The 24,705-nt window shown below is 46.7% G+C and overlaps 1 long non-coding RNA gene across 2 annotated transcripts in view; it reads right to left on the bottom strand.

Annotated features, from left to right (window-relative positions):
• The window catches only part of LOC138190445 (uncharacterized), a 115,001-nt gene extending 90,881 nt beyond the window's left edge, over window positions 1-24,120 (bottom strand). Inside the window, exon 1 of one of the 2 annotated variants that reach the window (XR_011176413.1) lies at window positions 23,997-24,120. This is a non-coding gene — a long non-coding RNA (uncharacterized lncRNA). The remainder of the gene's footprint in view (window positions 1-23,996) is intronic. The other variant, XR_011176414.1, reaches the window with a different exon arrangement.
• Between the last annotated feature and the right edge of the window lie 585 nt (window positions 24,121-24,705).

Below are 24,705 nucleotides of genomic sequence, written 5' to 3'. Positions count from 1 at the left end.
AACATCCTCTCGTAACTCGCCACTTCTGAAATCTTTCTACTCTACTTTGTTGCTATCTGTCTTCTATTACTAAAAACAAAACGAAAAAACGTAAAATAATTTCACGCTCCGATGTAACAGTCGTCGTAAAAGCCCCTCGCCCGAGAAACGAGAACTCGTTAGGGCCCGAGACCTCGTCTAGACCCTGCTGAGCCAAAGCGAGGACTAGATCGAGCATAATATCTTGCAATGGACTTCCCACGGAAGCGGAAATCTGGTCAGACCTCTCTGATTGTCAATAGAAGTGAAAAATAAAGAAGGAAAGAAGAGAAATCGGACCGCAGGGAATGCAGCGAGATGAATTTAATCGTCGAAAGTATTTCTACGGGATTTTCAGCTAATATCCAAAGGCACAATATATCGATCCCTCTTCAAGGTCTACCCCTGGGTGTCTCCTGCTCGTAAACTGGTCCTGGGAACTCCGGGGTTGACCTCGTAACGCGTCAAGGCGCAATTTAAAAAGTACCTTAGGCGTGGTTGCCTCTCGGAGTTTGAAGCCATGGGGGAAGGAACGAGCGAGTCTGGCTGGGTGGTTCACTGCTAGAGATGTGGATTCGGGCGCGGACGTAATGCTCTTGCTAAACAGTTTTTATCCAGCTTCCGGCTTGATGCTTTAGGCCGGAAACGTTTAGGCTTCTTCACGCTTGTTCTTTTAATTACGATATCCACACGTGCGTCAGGGAGCACGGAAGAACCCTTCCGCACAGCACCTGGCATACCAGAAGGGAATTAATTTTTCGGATTATACTATCGCTGACCTGCCGGTCAGGATCGAGGCTAAGCCGGCCCGAAGTGCTTTCCGTTAACGAGGACTACGACGACGTCCTCGTGCTGCCGTAAGCACAAGACACTCACTCGCAAAAACGTGTGACTAAATGTTTCGTCTCCCGGACCAGAATTTCGTGCAGGAACTTTGGTTTGAAATTGATTTGTAATTCGTTCGTTATGCAAGTGCCGGATCGTTGTTGAAAATGGGATCGGACGGATACTATCGATTGAGGAAGCCAAGCCTCATTGGCACGAGTGTTGGTACAGAGCGAGTGACACGATTCGTGTTCCGCGTTAATTACTTATCCGGAGAAGATCGCGGGAAAGTACTTTTTCCCGATGCCTATTGCCGCTTCTGTGCCATTATACGCGGGTGATTTTAGTTCTCATCTTAAACGCCCGCGGGCGCAAACCGCGAAGTTAATTAATTAACTAATTTATTCTCGCGCTGCGGAACGGAGCGGACTTAACGTGAAGGGATCAGAAAAGCTGAATACGTAGGTACGTACATACCTATATCGAACATATGCAATGGTATCTAATTGTGTGAAATCGAAGGCCTCGGCGCCGCGTCTCTCTTTCTCTCGCGATTTCGCAGCCGTTAAATCAACCGCGCCAAACTCCCGGCGACGAGATTCAAGCAAATCAAATCTTGACCCCAGGCGATGACCTTTTGATGCACAATCGAAGCGCTGAATCGAGCTGTCCTTCAACCACCGCACAGGTACTCGGAGGGGGGCATTCTAGTTCAGCTCAATCAACCTACGATGCCTGACCTCTATCATTTTTACTCAGAGTATCTCCACGTAAGGTATCATGCTGCGTAACGGATCACAGGTTGTTTCCGTAAATCGCTGCGATCCGTGTCTGAAAGTTTCTGTATTTTTATTCCTCGATGTTTGAAAATGCCTTGATGAATTGATCCGCTTCTCATGTCGCGAGTGAACTAAATCGACGAGTATCTGCAGAGCATTTGCGAACACTCGAATGTTCGGAAAGAATATTTGCACAAATTTTGAAGCGACTGGTTCAAATTCACCAAAACACACGTGGTCAACGACTGAACAGACTTTCGTACAGAGTTTGATAATTGCATATTTCAGAGACCATCGCGAAGTGAAATCTGTTCACTTACAAGAGCCACGTGATTGCAAAATTAAAAACCTCCGTGATATACGCGTGACATGATAATGGAAGAGCCTGTACCTCGAAGATATTTACGGATCGTATGGATATCGATTAATTAGAATGGAATCGAACGGTCATCACCGCATTATGTCTGTTACGGGGGGCAAAGGCTTTCCTCCTCGAGGAGCTCCGCTGCTCACGGTAATCACGCTCAATTGTCTTCGTGTCAATCCACCTTCCTTCTTCCACCGCGAATGAACGAACGAACGAACGGCGAACTCGCATAGATATAATTCTCCCGTGTACATGCATATACACTTGTCTCTGCTGCCTGCTAACAATAAGAAACGAGAAACAAGATGAAGAAGCCCGCTTTTCGCACCGCTCATCTCTTTGGCGTTTCGTCTCTGTTCCTCGCTATATTCTTCTTTCTCTCTCTCTCTCTCTCTCTCTCTCTCTCTCTCTCTCTCTCTCTCTCTCTCTCTCTCTCTCTCTCTTTCTCTTTCGCCTCGCACAATGCCCGATTAACCGCCAGTTCTATTGCGATATCACCGCGTAAAAAGGCCAGCAACATTCAACAGCTGTGTTACAGGAATTAAAGTCATTTCGTTGTAATTGTCATTAGCATTGTAGGAGAAATTGATATTTCGTCAGTCTAGATTCTTTCGTCCGAAGTAAATAGTTATAAGCACCCATAGAAACATATCGTGAATCATGTCTGGTATAATTGACAAACATATGCTTTCAAGCGTGCAATGCTAAATCCAACATTCACGGTGAATCAAATTTATTTCAGAAAGTGGTGTTACTTTAACGGTCGGTTGTAACATGCGTCGCGGTTCTTGGCTCAGTACCTCAAATTGTTTATCGAGGAAATAAACCTTGAATAATATTATGTTTACAATTTTTAATTACACCATCTTCAGGTAAATGCGTACAACAAATAGTGGCGAGACAGAGCGAGACGAAGCAGCGCGGCGGGAGAATCCAACAATTCATTGCTCCGCAGGAGGATCCGGCCGCAGTACAAGAAGTACGTACATTAGATAGCCTGTACCTAGGCAGAAGAAGAAGAAGAAGAGACACAGCGTCGTGCGCCGCGCGCCAAGTAAAGACTCGCGAGAACGGAGAGATACTATTTCTAGATTATCCAACGTTTATGTACTCCGGAGTTGGTACTTATGACGCTCGTTACCAGTAAATCTGTACCCTCCACCTTGTGCCAGCATCCAACTGCAACCCTTCGTTTCCCCGGCCAAGTATCCAGGCTCGGCGCGCTATTTGATTACCAGATATTCAAGACTCGGAATTAACCCGTTTCACTGCATTACGATTCTCACTTCGACCGGCGCACGGAATAGAGACAATCCCCGAGAAAACAGGTTCAGTTTCGTCGCCAAAGTGAACCATGCACGCACGCCGCGCTCGTGGCTGTCAATAACGTTGTTCGTATATCTCACCGTTCCGATCTCGCACTGTTAACGGATGCAATTAACGAAGCGGAATGACAATATTATATAGGCTGATTCCGAAACACCTCTAAACATCTCAGGATATTTAGTCGCGATCGCTTTCACGGGCTCGTTCAACTGCCGAACAAATGGAAATTCTCCTCTCACTCTCCTCTTATACATGCAGTAAGGTGAAGTAAATCAAATTCCTTTGGAAGAATGGAGGAGCTATGATCCATCGTCCTAGAAGTTGGCGAACCGCAAGAAATTCAGTCAGCGTTAGACTCTTCTTGGTCTTTTTCCTGTGTTCTCTTCTTCTCGTACGTTTTTTTCCTCGGGGTAAGCGAGTCGGTTTACCTCAAAGTTCGATGAAAAGTACGAGGAGAATAAAAAAAGATCGAGTGAATGAGAAGATAGAAAAATGTAAGGAAATAACTGCGTGTAGAAGAATAAGAATGAGAAGAAGAAGACGAAAAGGAGAAAAAAAAGTAAACAGTTATAGACGGCACAAGAATTACCAAGGAAAAGATGGATAAACAATGGGGAAGACAGTGAAGCGCGATCGAGGATCACCACCACCTGGACCGCAAAGGTACATACCTACTTATCAATATCTTTTCTGGTAGCCCTGGGCACCAGTTCTTATGGCCTGCATAACGCGACTACCGAGATCCTTCCGATTCTCATATACGTACCCAGTTTTCGGACGGCGCGGGCGGCTATCGGTTTCAAGAGCTATTGTCTACCTGCTACAGCTCGTCCCGAGGAAAGCCTTTGATGTGGGGCCGCTGGATTTACGGTAGCCGGTGATCTACCACGGTGTTAAATTAACCGAGAAACTCCTTACCGCATCGAGGTTAAGAAGACCGCCGCACTCCACTCGGGTGCACAACGCGCGCGAGTCGCTCGTCCGGGTCAGAGAATCTAGCCAGAGGTATTCTAAGGATCTACCTGTACCAATGGTGGGTTAAGTTACTCGACAGGATGATTTTTTTCGTTTTTTTTTTTTCTCCTCTACGTTCGGTTCTCATCTTCTTTTTGTGTTTAACCTGCAAAGCCAAGCTTGCCCGATCTTCGCATTGTGCTTCGGAATAACGCGGCCATGCAGCTTTTTATTATTCCTAAAAAGAGAGCGGGACGGCGGTGAGACGAACAAACGTTCGAAAGAAAGTCGGTGACGCCGCTCTACATCTTCCTCAAAGATTGGCGCATACATTTTCCCATTGCAGTCTAGGTATAATGCATCGAACAATCCAGCTCGCGACTCGACCTTTGTTTTCTCAACCAAATTACCATGTCTGCGGTTATTTTACAAAATGGGATTAAGCAAGAGTTGAGAAGAAACGGAATTCCAGATTGATGGAACCAACGAGAGTTCAAGGGCTAGAACTTTCACCAGTTCCGGGAGAATGCCGCTTTGAAAAGAATGCGTATTGAACAGCATGTTCGTGATTGCTAAGATCCGTGCCGCATTCAATTTTTATCGGTAAGTCACACTACCCGCTTAACCACAATCGCTTCTGGCGCAAGGTTGAAATGCATCGTTTTTGTTTATTTGGACCAAAATATAATTGTAGATAATTTTGAAGACATCATACCATAAGTTCGTCAAGGATTTAAATGAGAAAAACCTAACTGCACAAAAGCGTAACAACTTTTTGGAATAAAATAAATAAACAATAAAGATGATCTTTTCAGGCAGCGCAAGAGTGACGAAAAGTGCCGGTAAGTACAGGATTGCGGCTGGTCATTCCGAAGGATTACTTCTTCGACCAAAACAGCGAGAGTCCGTATCCATGGACAGAGGTCAGTGAGTATAATATTCACAAGCCGGGAGACGAATAAGGATATTTTTCGTTGAATGAAGAATAGTTTTGGGCGTGAAGAAAAGTTGATTGGTGTTCGAATAGGCTTTCAAGAGGTGCCTAATTCCGAAGCGTCTTGAGTTTATTTTGAAAGAGGCTAAGGCATAGCGATACCACACCGCATTGACGGAGAGCCTATAGTGAAAGGGTGAATTATCAATGAAACTTGACCTTTGGTAGAAGCGTCGCGCCGCGTCGCGTCGGTGGCTAATCTCGTCCTCGGTAATCAAAGTTCCGTGTCAACGCTGTGACGACACGAGATATTTCCAGCACGGTTACATACCTAAGAATCTATTTAATATCCCGAGTGATGTGCGGTGGGATTTTTTCGAGTTGCGAGCAGCGACAAAGGCCGGTAGAAAAATGATCCCACGGTTCTTTTTGAGATACCTAGAAGCCTCCGCGGCGGGGGCAGCAGCATCCTTTATTAAGAGACGTTTGATTCAGTATCACGCCTCTGTCACAGTGTCTCGCCCCTTCGCAGGACTCGTGTTTAACATATCAAAACTACCTCGTGAATGGAAGCGCAATCTTTTGTCAGCTCTGTGTACATACGCACACTCGCACCGCACGACTCGTGACAGGTTGACGATATCACGTGCGGGTAGTGCGGGTCACTCTTCGTCTCGATGCCTTCACGGACATCTAAATGCATAAACACATTTCTATTAGGACGAGGCTCCTCCGCTATCTGGGCTCGAATCTCGCAACAGAATAAACATAAGCGCAGAAGGATACTTTGTTCGATTCCACGATACCGGGTCTGATGCGCAGACCCACAACAACGCCAAAGAAACGATTCATGGCGATGGATACGTGTCGAAACGGAAAGTCATTTTCAAGAATATTCCAAAATTTTCCAAAAACCAGGGAGTGTATAACGTACTTGTAGATGTTTCCATGAAGCTGCACGATTTTTGGACAAAATGTGTGAAAAAAATATTGAACGCCAAGTCTGCAGACTCGATCTCTGTGGAATATTATTCTTTATCCGAGACAAAGACAGGTGAAGGATTTTCGTGTTCACATCTAATATAGCAGGGAGTTTTTTCAATGGTGAGTACGTCTACATCGCCGTGCTACCTTGCTCTAATTCACGGGGCTTTTGATACGCAAATCGGCAAGCTGACCTTGCGACGACGTGCAAGCCGTCATCATTAGGACGCCTAGCGATCCACTTGCCTTTTGACTCTGTCGAGGCTTCCCTTCCCCCCCCCCCCCCCCCCCCGCCCCTGGGCTCTTGGCCTCTTTTCATTTCCTGTACATTCACCCCTTTGTGACCTGCGCAGTTTTCTCTCCTCTCTCTCTCTCTCTCTCCTTCTCTCTTCCTTTTTTTCTCCGAGGGCCCCACTGCCCGTCGACCCTAATGCGGGTTCATTATATTTCGTTCGACGTGAGGAGAGGAGAGATCGCGCGATTTCCGAGGCACCGCACGCGGTGCACCGGATCAAACGAACAAATGAAACTAAAAGAAACGGACCCGTTCGTTCGTTCGTTGGAGGCATGATTCAGAAACGAACCACCGAGACCGGAGTGCGCGCGGGCTCCCCAGCGAGTTAGGGGCAGAGAAAAGCGTCAACTGCCATCTAATTGGCACTAGAAAACGCATCTTGATTCGCGGATCCAGAAGCCACCTGGTCCGGAGCCTCGAGTGCGCAGCGCTGCACCGCGGCTCCGACTCGAGATCAAACGAGATATGATATCGCACTCCATGCTCCGCGTACCCAGAGACCAAAACGAGATGAACCAAACCCTGTACTGCGGAACTGAGCACAATGTTCGCAGTCAAGTGCGGAATGGATTATATACGGGTCTTGCGGGGGGGCGCGGTTCCCTCCGACGGTAATTGGTCCAACGTTCGAACGTCGAAAGGTTCGAATCCGAGCTCGCACACGAGTACGACGCACTCCGTGCAACGGAAGCTGGAAGGAGGAAGTGTCGGCCAGGTGCCGCGACGCCGAGATTTCGAGAAGCACCTGGACAGCATCCCCTCGTGTATCGCAGCAGCGTCGGTAACTATCGTTTCGACGATGACGGTGGCGAAATTCGAGCAAGAAAAGGGGGCAAGGAAGCGAGGTTCGCGAGGAGCGCGTAACTTTATAGATACAGTAGTACCCGCGGAAGGAGATTTGTTTCCGGGCAGGTAGACGACCCCTGACCCGGAGCAGATGAGGTGCTGCCCGGCCTGTAATCTCGGCTAACAGGGGCCACCGCGTGTCGCCGGTAATCTCGACTAAAACTCGAAGGCTGCGGCAGGTTCCCTCAGCCGATGCCCTCGGCGACCCGTCCGAGGAAGAAGAACGGGTCGAACTAGGTACGCGGTGGCGACGCAAAATGGACAGAGCGTAATTGGATTGGTTGTAATTCCGAACGGCGACGAGACTTCCACCGTCAATTAACTTTTCACCGTGGTGCTCCTCGTCGTACAGCACGGTATAGTATGTAATACGATGAGCGAAAATACTGACAATCAGTATAAACTAGGAAGAAAATGTCGCTGATTGCGGAACGCGATCGGCAAGCGTTTCACCGAAGTTCGTGGCGGTAAGTAGCTGTAATTTATCCAAGGTAGGTAAACAATTTAGTTTAAAGTTCAAATCTCGCGCAATGATGAATTAATCAAACACCGAGCTCGGGCTGCTGCGCGAACCGAACGGAGGCCCGGCAGTCCAGACGTCGGCTGCATCGACGGCGGAACAGTGGAAACAATTGCAATGGGAGCAAATAGTCGTTACCCTCTTGCCCCCTGGCAAACATTTACATATATATTGTGTATCGGTATGTGCAAATACCCGCAGTCCCGGAGTGCCGTGTACGTACACGGAGTGCACGCGGATGAAGTTTTACCGCTGTTCGTGTCGGTGGAAATCCACGTACGTGTGACCACGAGTATAACCCGGTGGGTGCCTATCTATGCGCGCACTTCGTCACACCCGGTTGAGCACGGTCTGGTAACTTGGTATAACAGAGAATGCCGCGCGGACAAAATATCCTCGCTTCACGATAATCGCTCCTTTCTTAAGAAATCGGCTCGCTAATAAGACAGACGGCAATTGATTCGTGCCTAGCTCCGCGCCTCAGCTTTAACGATCATCCAGTTTCGAGGACAGGTTATACCCGTCACGAACACCGCAGCCAGTCACTCCACGTGCAAATGTTGCAATTCAAAAGTACACAGAAGTAACGTAACGTGAACGGAACGATTAGATTCCAACGACACGTTTTGCCGATGATCAGGCAGTCGGGTGAAAACGTCCAAGTTCTAAGAAAATTTGCATTGTGAAGTTCAGGCCAAAAACGAGTATAATGGTAAAATCTCGACACGTGCCAAATCGTCGTTTGAAAATGTTTAAGCGTTGACTCTAGGGATTGGCAATGACCGAATTCAAAACCATTCCAGTTGGCAAATCCACGAAGCAAGTACAGGTACCCTGCACGTTTGCGATCCTACTCCATATTGAATCCTATGCCCACGTACGAAATGGCGACGAGTTATCTCCGGGCACGTTGCGCCGGGGGCCTTTCATCATATATACGAACGGTAAGCCGGTATGCATTTGTTTGCCCAAGAAACGTATATAAGGAGGAATACGCGATGCGGAAGAAGGGAAGGTAGGAAGGTAGGAAGGTATATCTGGGCAAGCCACAACAGCCCAGAGAGCCAATATGACGGGCGTGTCTGCGATGATTGAACGAGCACCAGCCCGACTCGCTCACCTCGTATTTCGTATTCATAGAATTGCATGGGAACCGACACGGCGCGGGCGAGCCGTATCGCTAAACCAACTCGAAGACCCTCCGGCCGGTTAGCAACGCGGTGCCGCGGTCACTTCCGCGAGTGTCACTCCGCTTCCTCCTCCTCGGTAAGAAGAAGTTTACGGGAAGAGGTCGGTATCCCTTCACTGTTTTTCAATTTTCAATACTCTTTTAACTGTACTTCGAATCATTCTTCTACAGGGTTTCCACAAATGAAGAACGAGAAGACATGCCAGTTACCAGAATCAGTTATTAAGGTATCGACAGGTTCATGCTACCAGTTACCGGATTCGTCTACATATAGTATACGAAATTTCTCACCTGAAGTTCATAATAATTTTACAATTGGTTTCCTGATAGTAAGAGGTGGGTGGTTTATTTACATAGGATCAAATCTGAGATTCAGTTAAGATGGACTTCAAAACTCCAACAAACTATCAAATTTTGAAATGTTTATCTTCTACGTATAGTCTCGTAAGATAAATTTACGATAATTTGCAAGGCTTGTTTTCATCGAATACGCGACTCCATCCACACTCTCATACACCCCAAAAAAAAAAAAAAAAAAAAAAAATCCTATAAATCGAACGTCCGAATCTATGAAAATTGTCCCTAGGTTGAAGATAGCAATTTTTCTTATACCCACGAGTCTTTGGCAGTGAGAAATCCGTATCGAGGCAATCTCCTCGACTCCTCCGCGAAAACGAAGACCAATTTTGAAAATTGAATGTCACGAGGCAATATGACTCCGGCAAAATGACGTTGCATATCACTGCACCGTAAAGTCACGAGCGCCGTGTGGCCGTCGCGGCGGTCCGGCTGACCATCAGTCATCGCGACGGTTGCCGAGGAGGAGGCAGAGAGTGCACCGGACTCTATGGTCACCGGCTGGTGGTGGCGCGATGCCGTTGCTAACAATCGTTAAATAGAAGTCTCCGGAGCACCCCGGGGCTACAGCTTGTTACCTGTTAACGACTCTCAACAGTACCGGGTTGAGAAAATTTTGTCCCATCTCTCTCCGAGCTTCTTGCGGTCTCCGTACCTCGTTCCTCGAGTTCGGTGTTCCGAGCACCGTTGCGGTATAAAATTCTCCTATGGTACGTTACAACTGTTATTAGAATGGTTGAGGATCATCAAGACACTTCGTACTGATGGATGGAAATAAGCAGTTTGATTTAGATTGTATTGGAATTACGGAGAGAGCTGCAGGGGATAGTTTACAGACAATATATATTCGCTGACTGGAAATTTAATATCTGCGTGTTAGGGATAAAGTGAAAATGAGCCGATCGGGGTAGAAGTATTCTTTACATTAACATTAAACATAATAATGCTGTTCCTTGGATAACATTCGAAAAATGTCGGAACTTCAAGATTATTATAAAATACTTCTCGACATACTTTCAAAGGTTTTTGACACTCGCAAAAATTTTCTTTAAAAACAATTCAGTGTCACGGTTAAATGCGAAACGATTCGGCAGTTAAGGGCAATAAAAGGTAAAACCACACCGTTTTAGCACATCCAGGCAACTCAATCACATCGTCGGTAGTTTTCGTGGAATAATTTTCCGCTCGTTACGGTTGAAAAGTATCGTAGTAAGGCCGTCAGTCAATTCAGTGTTGAAATTTCTGGAGACAGTTTATCCCCGGAATAGTGCAGAGCCGATAAATTGAGCCCCGGGAGCTGACTACCGCCGATTACGCGGAGCGACAACGGAAGCTGCCGCTGGTCCGGACGAAGGAATGCGTGTAAGGTAGTTTCGGGGAGCGAGTATAATTTCTAGGGGTACGCGTATGGGTATAGCCGGCTGCTGCAACGGGTTTCTGTTCCCTGAAAATTGAATAAAATATCACGAAGGCGACTGACTTTTATTGGCCCTCTCGCGCCCGGTGCAGCCCGGCTGCAAAGACACATTTTATCTCGTGGCTACGTCATATTTCAGTCTCGCGTCCATAACTTTCGTCCCGAAGATACAAGCAGACAACGCGTTTGCAGCCAGGCCGATGGAGTTGCTCGGCCCGCGCGCGCCGAGCGATAGGTTTAGGTTACCTACCTCCGATTTGTATGAAATTCGATATACGCCAACGCGATACACATTGGTATAGTTGTACAGGAACGGCATCGCACCCTCGACGCCGATCCCGACATAAACGTGGTATACCCACACGGCCCGCTTCGACAGCTCCATTTATTTCTGTAATTTGCCTTATTTATTTTTCACGCTTTGATGCCGATTCACCGACACACCGCTTCAACGTCCCTACCGATCCTCCGTACTCGAATCGAACCGGAGTACAGTTTTTTTTTTTAACGTTCTTGCAAATTTCTATTGTCGAATAAAATTGTATTCATTTTCAGGGTAAAAGTTACTATCTTCGTACCGATTTGACGATCAATGCGATTATATTCCACCAAGTGCAATTGCGAGTTCAGGATGAAAACGTGACGAGAAATCACAGTAAAAAGTAGCACTTTTAATTTGAACGACACGCAATTCCGAAAGTAAAAGCACATAGAGAGTTTAAGACACTTATTTTATCACACTCTTATATTATATAATGGAAATCAAGATTGATAGAAAGTTCTACATCTATTTTTTCTAATTCTAATAATCATTTTAAAATGCTATCGTAATCAGCAACTTTCATTTCGGAATACGCAATTAGTTTGGTACCCGAATTGCGTAACAAAGTACGGCTGTACAACTGTATTGTATAAAGTGCATTGACGTTACAATTTATTTCACACGGTTATCACGACTAATAAAATTACAAAAGCAAAACTAGTTTTTTTTGTGTTCTTGACTGTAGAACCTGATCGATGAAGGACAAAAAAGAAAGATTTGTAAAAGGCGTTGAACGGATAGAGACTTCAAACTTTGACACGCCGTTGTTAAAAAATTTATCTGCGATCATTTCTCTCCGCTCAATCTTCGCAAAGTTACGTACTTACAGTGCCTCGAATGGAAGGGTGTTCCTTAACGACCATCCATATGTACCCGTACACGATCAGCCGTACCGTCCAATCCTTTCGCCAATTGTGAGGGTGAATGCACACAACAAATGCAATGGTTTAATATAGTTAGTTACGTTGAGTCGGCGCGTAGATTCATAAATCAGCTTGATAGTAGAAAGTTCTTCCATTATATCAGCCCCCCCCCTAGAAACGTTATACGTTCCGTGACAAGCGAACAATAAGACGACGGTCAGACTCGAAATCGTTGACGTCACGTTCATTGTCCATTGCACGTATTATATACCTATCCACACAGTGTGTAGGTACCCACAACAAGTGCACACCAAATGCAAGGAGTAAATCGTAAGGAAGATACTCCGCGGTGCTGCGGGCAAGATCCTTAAAATATCCTTATAAACTACACCGCGTGACAACCGGTCGTCCTGCCGCGGCTGCAAGACGAGCCAAACTCCCTCGTCGCGTGGAACGAATAAACCCCTGATTTAATTGTTGACCATAAAAAAAACGGCTATTCGCAACATTGTCCTCGCATATCGGGTGAATAAATTATTCGCCTCCTCAAGATTCCGGAGAGAAATACTCGTAACTGGAAAAAGTGAAACGTTTTCGTCGTGTACAATAGAAGAAGCGTTCGTAGCCTCGTCGCGAGGCGTCGCGAGGCGTCGAATGTTTGTCCTGTATATTTCCAACTGTTTATTTTCAAATTAACCCCAAGTCCCCAACGAACTCTTGGCGCGTGTGGGACGCGTGTCACCTGTCTGTCACGGGGCCTGACCGCGCCGTCCGCCGCTCGTGGTGAAAACGGAACCGGGGCCTACCCTCCACGGAGACACGCCCGGGTGGGCCCAAGACCTGCTGCCGGACTCCCTGGAGCACCGTGTAACCCCCTTCGCGAACCACGAACCTCTCATAGAGACTCCTGCGGCAGTGGCCTGGAACTCGCCCCAAAGGCGCGGATGCATTACGGCTCACCCGCAAGGGTTCACCCGAATCGCGTCATATGTTTCCTATACACCAAGGAATCACGGACCGTTGGTCAGCCCGTTGTGTACGTATAATAAGAGGCCCCCGGTTTAATTCCTCGGCGAAGCCCGGTGCAGGTGCGATCGCTATACTTAGTAGTCGTAAAAATTCTTACTGTCTTTTATGAATTACAAGTTATCGTCATTTTCGCTACTCACGATACGGCTATATTTTTAATTTTTTTTTCAAAAACGTACGTTCTTTCCTTTCCATAAAAAGATAAAAGATATTCGAATCTAACACGTTCGGTGGTTCGAAATATTTCGTCAAATCGCAGTTAATCGATTGGTAAAGGAAGATTTGATTACAGGATGCTATTACAATTTCTTGAGAATACATCCGTGAAATATTTTAGAAACATTCTGAAACTAAAACCTTCCATAACACAAAATTTTATAAATCCTCCCTGCAAATATCGCCTCGACATGTGTGGTATTACACTTTACTTAAAATTATCTTTCGATTGCAAGCAAACTATTCACGACAAATCGCACCTTATCTTACCAAATCTTTGGACAAAATAACAACTCTTAGATACTTCCATCCTACCTTAAATTCTCTGAAATCGAAAACCAACGAATCGATCAACTAAACTAACAAATCAAACGGAATCAGCACCGACCCCTTTGCGCTGTCTCGCCGCAAAGCATCGATATCGCGAACGCATCTTGAGACACGTTACACCAACAGGTGCAACATTTTTCGGCACCAGCCAGCTAAGCTAGCTCACCTTGCACAGCGTCGTCTACTTGAACGGTAGGGGGTTAAGGAAGAACGACCGTGGAGGTACAGTAAAAGGGGGAAAACGGGCCGTCATATGTTGAGGAAGTATGGTTTGGTGCTCGCCCCGTCTTGGGGGTAGCAGGTGTTGGCTGCAGGCGGGCGGATTCACGCCCTGGTGGCCGAAGACGCACGCACCGACAGGTCCTGGTGGGGTGCGCAATGTCCTCGATAAAAATGCACCCCAAGCTCCGCTTCTACAGGGATGCGCAGCTATTTGGTCGGTAACGAGCCTACGAGGCCTGCATGCTTGCAATACTCTTTATCACTGCGATAATTGGTTCGCGATAATAAGCCAGGCGATATACAAGAATTCCTCTTCATTGATAACGACTCGTAGTCACTTTTGAACACCGTACCGTCTGTGATAAGGAAAATAAAACAAGAATGATATCTTAGGCTTCAATAATGAGGTTAAACAGAAGTAGGTACTGGTCACTAGTGCCACATCGATTTATGCGTTTCTAGTTCGTTCTTTCTGAATATGTATGCAACAGTCTGGTAACGTGTTGAAATAAATAGGCGTCGAAAGTCGAGCACCTTGCATTCTCCATAGCAACGTATTCTTGAAAAACAGCAACAATAACAAGAGAGACACCGACACACATGAAACGAAGAGACTACTTATAGACACTCAGAGGGTGCCTTACACTTACAACGAAAGTCGCGATACAGGTGGTACACACATACGTCACGTATGTCATGCCGACACGGTGCAGGATATGAGGAACTAGGAAGGGGTTGTCACGGCCAGTGCCTCGGGGCTGTGTTGGCACGCGCATTCATCTGGGGCAGGTGTTTATACGGACATACTTGGCGCTACACGCGCTGCTGGTACAGCGGCGACAAACCTATGCGATGCTATGCGATGTGATGCAACGTTCTCCGGTACCCGCACGATTTCAACCGATAACCGGTGACGTTTGTAATTATTACGGAACAGGGTTTGTGCCTGTATATAGGAGTATACCTACACACGCGATACACTCAGCGTCCTTATTTCCTGCTCGCAAGCTGCATCGATATGCGCCGAGACGAGGAATTCATTTTTTTTTATTTTCAGCCCTTCGTTCATAGGGTATGTCTGATTTCCTCGGTTCGCAGTAGGAGTACAGTAAGGTGGTTATTGGTACAACGTGACAAGTTCCCACACGAAGAACAAAACAAAGAAGACAAAGTGACGTGAAATTGGTAACAAAGCACGCAAAGCCTCGGTCGAATCGATATCGTGACGAAGCGGAGTGGCGTTGGTGTGCGCGTTGTTTAATTTGCGGGGCGAGGCTGAGGTTGTAATTTGACAGTAGTAGCTGGGTTTCGGGTGAGGATCTATTAGTCAGCGAAGACGAAAGGCGTAGGTGTTGCTGACGCTCGTTATCCCCGCGCAATTATTTCATCGACGTGAACAATTTGACGATCACCATCATCATCCCCGGGGTGAAATTGGTAACGGTGCAATTATTTCATTACCGTCAATTGCCTTCGTCGACGCGAGACGACGTCCCGATAGAAATAGTAGGTTACAGCCTATAGACACACCACTGGAACAAGCCGAGCCGTGCCTCGCGAGGCGCGTGTCCGGCACGCGTCCGAGCTACGACTTCCGGCTAACAGACCGGAAACTACATTCCACGGGTGCGCCGCGCTGCGGCGGCGAACGCCCGTCTACTTCTACCCGCACCCGCCTCCATCCTCGAGCCGCACTCCTGATGCCCATTATCTCCACAACGAGGGACGGCCCGCCGCAGTCTTCCTATTGTTAGCAGGCTCCTCGATCTTGTCATTTGAAAAAGGTACCTAACGAGGAGCGTTTCGCCACTTTCAGGTTCATTCCGCCGATTGAAATGAATTTCGAGTCACTCGATGTGGTGAAAAACCAGAGGCTGAAAATACCGAGGGATCTCGGCCTCGTCGAATGTTGGGGACTGATCAAGCCCGTCGTCGCGAGTGAAATTGGCGACGGCGGTTACACCCCGATCCCTTATCTCACCGAGACGTCCTTGTATAAGATCGGCTACATCTTCGTCAGGGTCAGGAACGCGGTAATTACGCAGGCTTTTCACCCATTCCGCTAAACTCCGTGAAATTGTGTAATTAACTATGTGTATAGCACCGTTCTTCGGCTGACATTCCTATCATTTACTTATAAATTTACACCAGACAGGCTGCTGCGGGGCGATGCAAAAGTCGTACAAGATCCTCGGACCCCTCAGCAAGTACATTCACAAGTCGTATTCAGCCGCTGATTGGTGCGTGCCGCAGCTGCCGACGATCAAGACCACTGCCGATTTCTTAGACTTCAAGGTACCGATATTCCTCGATGGTGAATCCGAGTAATCGCTTGTTAATTGTTCGATTCGACGCTAAATCGCAGGTACGAATAGGAAGCAGAGGGAACGACATAGCTTTTTGCGGATACGACTATCACCAGCTTCGACTGTCGGAATTGATGCGACCGATTGAGAACCTGCAATTGAATCGGAACTCGCACGAAGGTGAGAAGGGGATGCACGGCGATGAGACACTGCCGGATTCAGATTCCTGCAGATGTGCCAGAGTTTATCTGATCGAGTAGATCCGTTACAAACGATTTTTGCAAACAGTGTTTCTTATTTTTCTTCCACACTTTCTCCCGAACGTACATGACAATTTCACTCACTCACTGCCTCTCTCTCTCTCTCTCTCTCTCTCTCTCTCTCTCTCTCTCTCTCTTTCACTGGGTTTATCGCAGATCTCGACAGCGCCGATCGCTTCGGACTCATAAACTGCGTCGCAGCTACCAAGAGCTTCGAGATTCGAGTCAGTACAAAAAAGTCAGCCAGAATATTCTTCGTCGGTGACGGCAGCCACACCATACTCTTCGGTTATCAAATTTGCCACATAGATCAAAACGGCGTCGTTGTTTCGGTGGTTGGTATTATTTCGTCATCAAATCTGGATACCGTAACTTCGACACGTATCGTTCATGCTTGGAAACTATTTCCAAGTTCAAAGTTTTCTGACCAAATAAAAAAACAATCCACGTAAAAAAGAAATACGAAGCAATAACTATGTTTTCTTCAGTCGAACGCCAGACCGTCTAAAATCCCTTGGCTCTCCCTAAGACCGAACACGGAAGACGATCTGCCGCTGTGGGATCCCGGAAAGTGAGAAAAATCGTCCGGTATGTATTATCGTAATTTCGTTGGATTTTCAGATACGGAAAGTCGAAGAATGAATGGGAATTGCCGGGAGAGTAGAAAACATTTCAAATTTTCCCGTTTTTATTACAGTAAAGAACATTCTGGGACAGGGAAAATTTTGATAAAGGTGAAGAAGGGAAAAGAGACTTTACCAAGTAGTAATTTGGATAAGATAGAAAGAGTAAAAAGAAAAAAGAAAAAAAAAAGAAATGGAAAGAAAAACATCGCGGATCGTCGTCTGATGAGCGGATCGTAAAAAGTAAGGTCTGCAAGAGACGACAGAAAGGTGGACCCCGTGTGATTAATTATGAGATATATTTCGGGCACGACTGCAACAGGGGGAGGGCGAAAGGAGGAAGAAGACTCGCGCGTCTGCCGTCCACCATTTGTAATCATTAGGGTAACGCCATTGTTGGGAACACCGACTCATTGCCTCATTCACGGGTGTTTCGCGAGCCGGTAATTCCTTGTACATACATAATATCTTTTATACTTATTCTCATTCTGAACGTGGTTACAACGATTGCTGTTATTATTATCACCACCAAGAAGGCGCACCATCGGCGGCCTGCACTGTGGCGAATTCCGAGTTGACAGGTATTAACGGTTTCGCTTCGCTTGTATAATTTAGCCAAGAGTTGCGTTAACGCGCGCGTATGGCTCGCATATGCGCGTATTCGGCTATACGGCGTATCTACCGATGATGATTTTCGTTGAAAAGCAAATCTACACGGACCTCTTAAAGCCTCTTAATATCCCTCGATTAATCACCATCACGCATAATACTCACCGGCGCGTTATCCGTCATTTGTACTGATAACGCGCCTCGCAATAATATACGTCGTACACAATCTGCCGTGATTCACAATAACGCGTATAGAAGGAACGAAAGATCGGTCGGAAACTTTTCCCTCGTCGTTGTCTCGATTTCACTCCCCCCCCCCCCCCCTCCCCCCCCTTCTCGCAAATCATTTCATCCTCCGTTTACGTATAAATACCGTCTTAACAAGGAAGCGCGCGGATGAAATACAGAGTGGATAATTCTGCCACGCTCGAAAAACCGAGCTGCGCCTCGCGACCACGCTGTACGGTGGTACAAATTTAATCAGGTACACCCGCTGCGCTCGGGCTTAACATGCTAATGCTATAACGCCCCCTCACCTGACTCAGGTGAGTAGGTATTACTGCCGGCAACGAGACTGGCAAGAAGACCCCTGCAGCACGGTCTCTGCCTCCGCCTTCCGGCGGGTTGTTTGGGTCGTTGCCCGTCGTCCGCAGAACGACTATGGGACTCTTTAGTGCCAAATTTGTTACGCGAGTGGTTTTACGACTCGGCATCCAAGTTTAATATTAGCCAAATTAATTGCATTCGTTATTTTTCAACAACGCGGCCGCGCGCGTCTATTGTAACCTTAAAGGAAAAATTCGATAAATGAAAAAAAAAGGATCGAGTCAACCCTCTATTTTCCCCCCGCGTGAGAATCAATCGAATCGTTACCGTCGTTGAAAATCGCGATTCTTAGATCGCGACAAGAACCGATACAAGGCGCCAGTCTTCGACTTTCTCGTGTGAGTTAGATACTTTGGCGACAAGTTTCGAGGAGCGTGTTTCGAGCCAGTACCCCCATATAATTTGATAAATTACAAAGGCGCTCGGCTAGTTCGCTCAATCGAGCGTTGCCTGGCCGTTTGCAGGTTGCCGCGCACCTTACGTTACGTTTGTATAAATTCGTATACGCGCGTAAATCCAGAGATAAGAGTGCACACATCGACACAATGTAGGTATTACGGGCATATAGGCTATTTATGTATGTACGTAAGTATTCTACGAAGAAGCCTGATAAAATAACTTTAAAACTTTTTGGTGGGCCCAATTTACGGCTGTATATATCGTTAATGCGCGTGTCAAGCAGGTACAAACTCCCCGCTGGGTGTAGTTAAAGAGAAGGTAGGTAGGTAGGTAGGTAGGTAGGTACTGAAAATATAAGCCGCGATTGAAATTTTTTTCATACGCCCGATCTCCCCTGCGAGCCCGGGCCATATTTCGCCTCGCAAAATAAACAATGTCGTAAGTAATTGCGACCGTTGACGTATAGTTGTATACATCGAATAATGTAATGAATTATTCATAATATAAACGTGAGGAAAAAATCTTTATCCTTTTTACAAAATCACTGATATATAAAATCGCTCGGCACGTTTATCGGCGTTAAATATTGTTATACTCGTCATTTATTTATTCCATCCGCGATAAACCACGCAATGCTTCCCGTTGAACGTTAACGTAAACTTTCAAGATAAATTCCCGAATGTATGCGAACGCACAAATAAAGATGCAGAACTCGATCCTAGCACACGAGAGAGTTCGAAACGATGTCTCAATCGCTCGTGAAAACGGATACCTGCACAAAGTCTGCAGCCCGACGATCTCTGCGTTCCGCGTTTCGGATCGGTTTATGTTCCCAGACGTTCGAGACGAGGAGGCGACTCTACCTCCTTTCTCCAGTGTCGACATGCAAAGAAGAGGACGACTTCCCTCGGACGAAGGTAACTGCGATCTCAAAATTGGGTTTAAAAGCTAACCTTGTTCTGAGCAATTTCCAATAATTCGTTCGTGTAATCTCGGCTTTCCGGATTCTGCGGACTTCGGAGTGACGTATACATTTGAGTATGTAAATCTGGAAAGGATGAAAGATTGCCTGATCTTCGCACTCTCGAAGAGTCCACGTTTCGCTCTGATTTTTTTTTCAACTAGGTTTTTTCAACTGAGATTTACCGAACGACTCTTCCATCCGCAGTCGTCTAACGATCCGCGCCCCGGAGAAGGCGGGTGATCAACGAAACGCCGGTAGCCAAGTAGCATCAGGAACAAGCTCAAAACTAATTATTATACCCGGGTTGCGTGCGGCCGCGAAGTGTTTCGCCGTTCGACCGCTAAGATACGATTTCCTCGGCGAAGCGGTTCACGGTGGAGATTTCAGTGGGTGTCGAGGGAGTGCCTGCGAGGACTGAGGAGCTACTGACCGAGTTACGTTATGGCGGTCCAATTACTTACTTCATCAGATCGTTACGGCCGAGTTTATACGTATAATTGGATGATGCGGTTCGGAATTCGCTGGACTCGGGCTATCGAGAGATGAAGAAGAACAAGGCGAAGAAGAAATAAAAAAACATGGAAGACGGAGGAGAAAAGGCTCGAGGTTTTTTAAGGCCGCCGTATATTTTCGCGCGAGTAAAATACGACGTTCCCCGTCCAACGCACCGCAACTCGAACCACGCGTTTCAGGATTCCTCCGTTTTTTCCGTTAGACAGCTGCAGACTTATCGATATTGGCGATGTACGAAGTCCGCGTTCATCTTTGCAGTATACTAGATACGGTAACTCGATTCGAGCTGAATTATTGCTAAGTGAGACTAGAACTTTGACCGGTGCAGACGCACATTCGCATTTACCTGCACCATGTGCACCATGGCGGTCGAAAAACCGCGCCTCGCACCGTCGTAACACACTCGTCTTCGTCCCCGAATTAGTTAGGAGAATCTCTTAACTCGACCAGACAGCATCGCTCCAAGTGGAATCAGGCTCAAGAAAACCGCAATGAAAACCACCTTGAAATTTTTTGTATCCAAAAACTAAATCGAACAAAACCAACTCTGACATGCTTCAACGGCTTCCTGATCTTCGAGGATGGAAACGAAAGCTCGCCATTGCGGTCCTCCGGAACTCGGGGATCGGAACGTCCTCGCGGGTGTAAAGATGGGTATGGAAAGCTTCGCCGAGAGAGACGAGCGAGGCTTCGTGGCACCGAAGACTGCGGAGGCCGGTGAGCTACTTCGGAAGGCCCCATGCGGTCAGGGTGTGTTGGGTGCTATCAAGTCTATATTACCATGCATTGACTGATGGTACGGAGGTCCGACACCGGCCAGGGCACCGCGGGTTCCAATCGGCGCTCGCTCGCCTTCGGCCATTGTTATTTTATTCACACCTAGAGAATCAATCACTCGAATTTTTCAGGACATTATATCAAGCCAGCGAGGCGCAGCGAACGGATGTAGGCGATGCGATGGCTAAACGAGGACGAGAGTTATCCTCGTTCACCGATACAAAGGTACAACCTGTTTGTACCTGCGTCCTCGGATGCATACATGAACGAATTCATGCACACGTATCATGCCTCACGAGGTAACGAAAATTAAGGTAAACTATAACACGACTTGCCGTGAAAGTAACATGTGGATGTTCTTCCGGGTTAAAAACAGTCGCGCGACTCGACCGGTTGACTGCGCGGTGATGAATTTAGAAGAAGAAGAATGAAGTAAGGAGCGAGATGAAGATAAGAAAGGGAGACAAGGGTAACTAACTAACTGACTGAGATCAAATAATTAACCAATTAAGCAATCAGTTACTCTTTCTTAACCGAGCAAATACGATCCCTGCGTACGTACGTTCACGATTCGATTGAAGTGATCTTTTTATACTCTCGACGATTCACCTATGACTCGATTCCGTCTGTATGCGTGTCGCGCGGGCGCGTGTGCGGCTGCTTGGGAGTGTATACTGTACATAAAATAACGATGCGCCAGGGTAAGAGTGGGAGGGAATGTCAGAGTATGAGGTAGAGGAAGAGAGAAGGAGCGAGATCGAGGGAGAGTAGAGAGATTGCATCAGACATCGTCCGCACGCGAGGAAACTTCGAATCGTAAAGAACTCCGGCGAGAAGAATTAGGGACGAAGATCTAGCACTCGGCGAAAGAATTCTACGCGATTAGTGACACATATACAGAAGGTTTTGACCAAAGGTTACGTATCTATGAGTCAGGTCGTATGCATAGTGAATTCGAAACCTCTCGATTTATCAAACTCCACGCATACGGCCGATGTCCGATCAACAATAAGCCCAAAGATGGAGGAGAGAGGAATCAACGCCAATGAGCACCCAACTCGTAAACCATAAGATTGAAAATACAGGAAATAATCGTACCAAAAAATCAAATCCTGAAGAAACGTGAAACTAAAACTACAAGTAGGTAAGATGGAATATTCCTGAAAATTTTGTCACGAATCTGTGACACCTAATCTTGATCTGAGAACTCTAAAATTTCGTGAAGACTCCATCACCCGATGCTGCAACGTAATGTGAACGGTATATTTTCGAATAACTGAGATGTCTCGACGGAATTTTCTAATGCATCACTCTTATCACGCCAGTAGATCAGTTCATTTGGAAAATAAACCTCTCGTAATCAGGTAAACTTGCATTAAGAAAAACTTCAAGATACCAGATCAACCCTTCCTGTAGTAACATACTTCGTAAGTGTTTCGTCCGTGTTGAGGTATCGAGAGTACTCTGAAAAAGACTTACAATTTTCAAACTCGTTGCCATTCAATGGGTATTCACAGATTGCACAGAAAAATCGCTGTAAGCCAATTATCTTCGTGGCGTCAAAAGATTTCATTTTTTCTTGCAAGCTTTGACGATGGGTTAGTTGAAATACGATCATAAGACCGCGTCGTGAATATATCTGAATGTCATTTAATTGTAAATTAACTCTCCAAGTGATACGTAGATGAAATTGTTAATAAGACTTTCTCGCTCTATAGCATTATTCTCATCCAAACAGCCAAACGTCGTCGGCTTCGTATAAGATCCGCAGAAGCACAACTTGTAGGAGCGGCCCGATTCGGGATAGCTATTAATGCAGGATAGTGAGGGAAACGACGGAAAGCGGAGTCGACGTTACGATTCGGGCCGACGGCGTGAACCGAGTCGAGACAGCGCGTGCACCAGGACGCGTCTAACTGTCAAAGCGGTTCCCCGGCGCCAGGGAATAAGGCGGTGGAGCTGGCAGTGACGGCCAAGGTGTCCGTATAGGCGGCTGCCGCGGTTGCGAGCCATGGCACTCCGGAATACGACGTCTATCTTCCATGCACGCATACGAATTCGAGGAGGAGAACGAGGCTGGCTCCGGCGGGTACGAGCGCGCGTGCTACGGGTTACCCGGAGCGGAGAGAAGGAGAGAAAGAGGAAAAGAGGAAAAGAGGGAAAGAGAGAAAGAGGGACTCTCCAGCTCTGATGGGATTATAAATAATGCTTCACGCAGCACGTGGCCTCCGTGGGTCCACCCAGGTTGTCAAACCTGTTTTTAAGGTCTTTGATTTTTCTCGACTATAAGGCGCGGGTGCCCTGCGCGGGGTGACCCTTTCCCCCCTCGACGCCGCGTCTGGGGGGCGATGGCACATAGTAGCCACCACGTACCGACACACAGCGAGGAGGCCTCTTCTACGAATTTTAATATTCCCTCTTAATAGGATCAGAAGTAGGAACTACTCGCATTGGTCGCGTTCTGCCGAAAGGAATCCAGTCCACGATAAGATACACCAGCTTCTCTGTCACTTGTCCAGGTGCCGCGGAGCGTACAACATCCACACTTACGCGTTCACACAACCGTCGTTGAATCTACTCGGTCCGTAGCACCAAAGACAGCCGTCACCTCATCCCCGGCTCTGAAGACCCACCCGGAGAGGAGGAGAAAAGAGAGAAGCGGACCTCTGTAACGCCATTAGGCAACCGTAAACTCTCATTCCCTAATGGAAAAATTGATGATAACCGCAGAACTTGCCAACCACTCAGGCACGATCATTTGGTAAACCGATGAACCGGACTGCATCTTGCGCCACCGAGTCTCTGTTCGTCTTGCTATGTATATTTCCCCTTCGATGACCGTGTCAACAACGGACCAATTTGAGAGTACTAGTTATGAGTTTACCTTCTCGAATTGGGGAAAATCAGACAACCGTGTCATTTTACTGTTTGGTCGACATTTTTTCGTCTCTGTGTAACCATGGCCAACAAGCCGGAATCAACTTCGGAAGGTCTGAACTCTAGTTCTGGTTATAAACTTTCATTTCTTTCTAATTCGACCTCTTCAATTGTATTTAAAGTTTTCTCGACGACTTACGTAATATAATAGCGACGGAGGAGACGAGAAGGCCAAACGTGAATCGATTCATTTCGCAACGTTTACTTACCCACCTGTGAATTGTGATCTTTGGTGGTGATGACCCATGACCCTGGTATCGAGATGATAGCATCGGGCGGCGTTATGACGTAATAACGATCACTCATTGTTTCGGGGCGCAGGTTCACCTGCAACAAAGGAAAATAATTAATAGACTCGTTCGAGCTATGAGAAAGTTCCCATAATAATCAGGTATTAATAAGGAGATGCCTTTTTCTGATCTTCCTCGAAAAAAAAAAAAAAAAAATATCGTTGCGTAAAAGGCTCGAATTATTTCGACCACCAACGAACCGAGCGAAACGGCCAGCAAGGATCGCGCAATATCCAGACGCCCCAAACGATCCTCGGGCGGCAATCGATCGAACCAACGACAATAAAAAAAAAAAAAAGAAATAAATAACAAATTTATTACAAAATAAATCTTCCCCGTTTGCAAGCGACCCTGCCTAAGCAGGCCATCAAGCGCGCGTGCCCAAATTCATTTCCATACGTCATATTCAACTGTCTAAGCTGCGAGACAGGCATCGAATTCCGGGAAAGGTTCCTCCATCGTGTTCCACGAAGACTACGTCTGGTTGTTTGCACCACTGCTTTGAAAAAATTAATAAATCAAACGAATACAGAATGAGGTTGATCTTGCTTGGTTGTCGTACTTTTTTGATGTAGCAGTAAAATGCTTGTGCGTGCCGAAAGATGAGATATGGAGAAGGCTAGGAGCA

The sequence above is a fragment of the Neodiprion pinetum genome, chromosome 2 (genome assembly GCF_021155775.2).
Source record: "Neodiprion pinetum isolate iyNeoPine1 chromosome 2, iyNeoPine1.2, whole genome shotgun sequence".
NCBI lineage: Eukaryota > Metazoa > Arthropoda > Insecta > Hymenoptera > Diprionidae > Neodiprion > Neodiprion pinetum.
Note: the sequence above shows the minus strand (reverse complement) of the source record. Positions and strands in the feature narration are given on the sequence as shown.